Source organism: Haemaphysalis longicornis, unplaced genomic scaffold (genome assembly GCF_048455015.1).
Source record: "Haemaphysalis longicornis isolate Haplotype H1 unplaced genomic scaffold, Haemaphysalis longicornis Haplotype H1 scaffold_1, whole genome shotgun sequence".
NCBI classification, from domain to species: domain Eukaryota; kingdom Metazoa; phylum Arthropoda; class Arachnida; order Ixodida; family Ixodidae; genus Haemaphysalis; species Haemaphysalis longicornis.
The window spans coordinates 179,194,413-179,198,605 of NW_027526203.1; positions in this window are offsets into that span (position 1 = coordinate 179,194,413).

Genomic DNA, 4,193 nt, shown 5'->3' on the forward strand with positions numbered 1-4,193 from the left:
AGAAAGAAAGTGGGGAGCAGAAAGTAAAAGCGAAACGAGCAGAAGACACTACAGATATGGATCGATGGGACTGGATTAATGGGATGTAGGGACTGAGTGGGGTGGATTGGATTGGATTGGGTGTATGGACGGAATGGATGTGATGAATGGATCGATGAACGGATTCTTCATTAGTTTGCGCTAACCTGTGCTTTTCTACTACTTAATCTGTAAGGTAATCCCGTGATACAGCTTCACCAGAACGCACTCATTCAACCAATTCATGCGGCCAGCATCATGAAAGCTTCTACCACAAAAGCTACTGTACGAACGAAGCTTCTAATCGAATAGCATGCATGATTTTGCATGATCTAATCATATTAGTGGATTATTAACGCATCTGGTCGAACACAATGGTATAGCGCAACGTCACGTCGTAGCATGCAAAATATGTAGCATATCGATCCCTCTCCAGAACTCACCTGGAATATACATCGCCGATTAGGAACCCGCAACACGTGTACATCATTACAGTACTCGAGACCCTTCAAGACACACGAACTAGACTGGTTCGTTCTTTATATGCCCCTGGTATCTGCATGGTGCCTTTAAACACCGAAGTTTGATTGCCATCTTTCTCGTTAGCCGCTGCTTGCTTCGTTGTGGTTCTTGCGTATGTCACGTCAACCCCCGCCCGCAGATTCAATCGCATAAACTTCCCTTGTCGTATTGTTACCCTAATGTTACCTTTTCTACGACGTTCTTTCTTTGTGCACAAAAATAGGGCAAGTATACCTCCTTCACTATAATTCAGCCAGCAGCTGCCCATTCACTTCTATGAATTACGAGCAGAGCTATCTTTCGCAGTAACTCTTGGTTTTACTTCCTTTTTATAAACCACGTAATATGAGGGTCTTTAAGGTAATAAAAAACTGAAATATATGCTATACGATAGTATTTCAAAGGTGCTGGCTTGTAATGGCGTACACAAAGAACCAATAGAACTTTGTGGATATGTAACTTTTGCCAGGTCTTCTGCGAAAAGTTCTACTCTTTCTTGATTGGTCAGAAGGTGGACTAAAGCCATGTGTTTATTTTTTTGGCTGGCTGTGTGAGAAGCGGCATTATGGACGTTCAGTTCACTAAAGTCGGGTGCGCGGAGTTTCAGACGGTAGTTGTTCAAACGTCAGTGTGCGAAGTTGGGCCTAAAACGTCTGGTTAAGCCATGGATCCAGTTTACAAACCAGCAGCTTTTTGATGCAGCGAGTCAATGGAGACACTAGCAATTTTACCTTCAGTACTATTTTTTGGTGTGTCACTTCCGGCGCCTTACAATAGGCAAGCACGACAAGCTGACAAATAGAAGCAGCTTAAAATGAATCGGATGTTTAATTGGGCGTAGGAGGTTAAAATGACCTGTAGAGTCGGTAGGGATGGTACCGCTAACCGGCGGTCAGGCGGAAGGGTTAGGAAGGTCACAACGGATCTGTCCGGAAACTTTGTTTTGTTTTATTCCAGTTCTGTCCCTTTTTACACATTTACCCATCATTTCGGTTTTGGTTCTGCTCAGGTTCGAAAAAACAACAAGTTCTGTTCCGGACAAGGTAAGGTCTGGTTAAAAATCGATGGATGCAGTGCCTCCATGGCAACACTGCGTACGGTTTGGAAGAATGAAATGGAAAGTTCCCGGAAGTACGCATGAATTCACGCAGCTTAAAAGACAACACTTGGGTAGAGAGAATGAATTTAAAATAATAAATGGAACACGTCGACTTGAAGACAACAGAAGATCCCAAGACAACAGAAGATTAATGCTGGGTGTGTATTACTGCCCTCCCAACGAAACAATTAATGAGGGCGCTAATCGTGGGGAATGTGAGGAGAGTATAAGTAGTTAGATTAGGGTTTAGGCGAGGATTTTTAGCATTAACTTACGTTTCCGAACGGCAGTTCCCAGAACCCCCATGATGATCTTGACGAATGAAATGGTGCGGAGAACCTTGCACCTATAACCATGAATGGTGCAGCGTCTCACACCTCAGCCGTAACGTGAGGGGTGCCTCAGGGATGGGTCTTGGGGCCTTTGTTGTTTCTGCTTTATGTAAATGATATCACTGATAACATTACAGCATCCATGAGGCTTTTCACGGACGATTGTGTGCTGTATAGGAATATTTCAACTGAATTGAGATCGGTAAACTTTCTAAATTGGCATTGAAAGAATATTTTTGTAACGCGTGTTATATATATGTTGTATTTTTGTTGTTTTAAATACCTGTGATATGAACCTGCTGTTCATTTTCCTGCATCTGTTACCCTGCTAACTATGACCGTCAAGCACTTTTTGTTACGTTTACTTGACACGTGTTGCAAGTTTTTTTGTTATATATGCTGTATCTTTTGATCTGTTCGACCCAGTTGCTGTCAACCACATGGGACAGCCGCCCCGTGAAGCTGCTCCGTGCGGCTGCCCCTTTCCCTGTACCCATCTGTATGGCAAATAAAATTGATTTGTTTGAGTGGTTAATTTATTGATTGATAATAGCAGAGAAAAGCAAGGAAAGTGCCGAAAAACCAACAGGAAGTGTGCATAGCTAGGAGCAAATGAAGAGTTACAAAAAGTGAGGAGGAGTTTAGTGATGAGAAAGACAAGGCAAAGTATGGTGACACGTTTAGAGGACAGACACTATTATAACGGGGAATAGCGCTACATGTTGTCATTATGATCGGTTTCGCTTGTAAATCACATTCGGCGTGAGTGTAAATATGTCGACATGTTTCTTGTGCGGTACAAATATCTTGAACATTGAACTTCCAACGAACCTTGAAGTTCTCAATAATTTGGACATAACCGGTTCAGAATATATTCGATAGTGCAGCCTTGCACGCCTGGGAGCATGCTTTCATATGACTTTGTGAAGTATATTGATGCGTAAGTTCTTCGGTAGACAAAATTAAAAATTTGAAAGGAGATGTTCTGAACCTTGAAATGTATAATGCATGGTATTCAGTATTCAAGACATGGCCTTATATTGTACAGACATGCGTGCCGCTATATGGAAAACGTTTAGGAAATAAAATTTGCCGCATGCGTTGCTAAGCCAAACTTCCTAAGGCGCGCTGTAGTTTTAAATACAGGCATTCGTTTTTTAGCTCTTTGTCATTGCTACGTTTTTCAAAACTTGCTAAACGAACCAAAAATTTCACTAGCGGTGTCCACGGATGTGAAATAACAAAGTATTGTAAACATAGAAAAACCAAAGAAGGCAAGTTTATAACTCTAGTAATAGAACAAGCCACACAGATTGTTTCAGCTGTTCCCTCGCTATAAAACTCGCAATTGTTGGAGTTCGCAAAAAAACAAGTCACAGGTGTCGCACCTTAGTGCTTTATTTTGAGCAAGCAGCAAATACCCGAAAAATGTATGTTGCACCTGAAAAGGAAGTTTGTTTTTAAACTATTGTCGCAGAAAGAAAATCTTTCGACAAATTGTTTACGTCGGCAGGCCCTCTTAATAGCGTCCTACCCCGTACACAGCTTTTTCTAAGAAATGAAATTTCTTAGAAATTTCATTTCTTGAAATTTGATTTCAACGTGGTAAGGTGGAGCAGGTAACAGAGCCTGAATAGTTATTTTTGTTGTTCTTGTTGTTGTGATAGCAAAAAATGTGTTTTGCAGTGGTGTTTTGTACTTTTTGTACATACTTTGTTTGTCATGCGTAGAACGCGGTTTCTAGTATTTTTGTTTCTTCTTCTCGTGTATGGGAAGAACACCAAAGTACTATCGATGTACTCGCTATTGTAAGTGTTCCGCTGTTCTGCGTATCGTCCCTCGAAATATCGTATTTCCTTGACTTTGTATCTAATCAGATACCTGGGATGTTTTATGCCCGCTTCCTGTATGGGTCTGCAGAAGACCTACAGTATTGATAAATAAAAATAAAAATAAATAACATCAAATTGATTATCTTTCAGCTGTCGTCGCCAGTCACTTTTCATCCGCTGGCATTAGCTTCTGCAACAAATTCTAGTATTTTCGCGGGTGGATTTTAACTTATATATTTTTATCTGAGTACAAAGTTTCCCTCTAAAGAATATACACATGATGCAAGAAAATCTATTTAAACTTTCGGGCAAGATCTCTATTAGAGGAGGCCCCATGGTGTTCTTCCGTTTTTCTTTATTTTAACCTTTGATCATCTTGCTTTCGGAAAA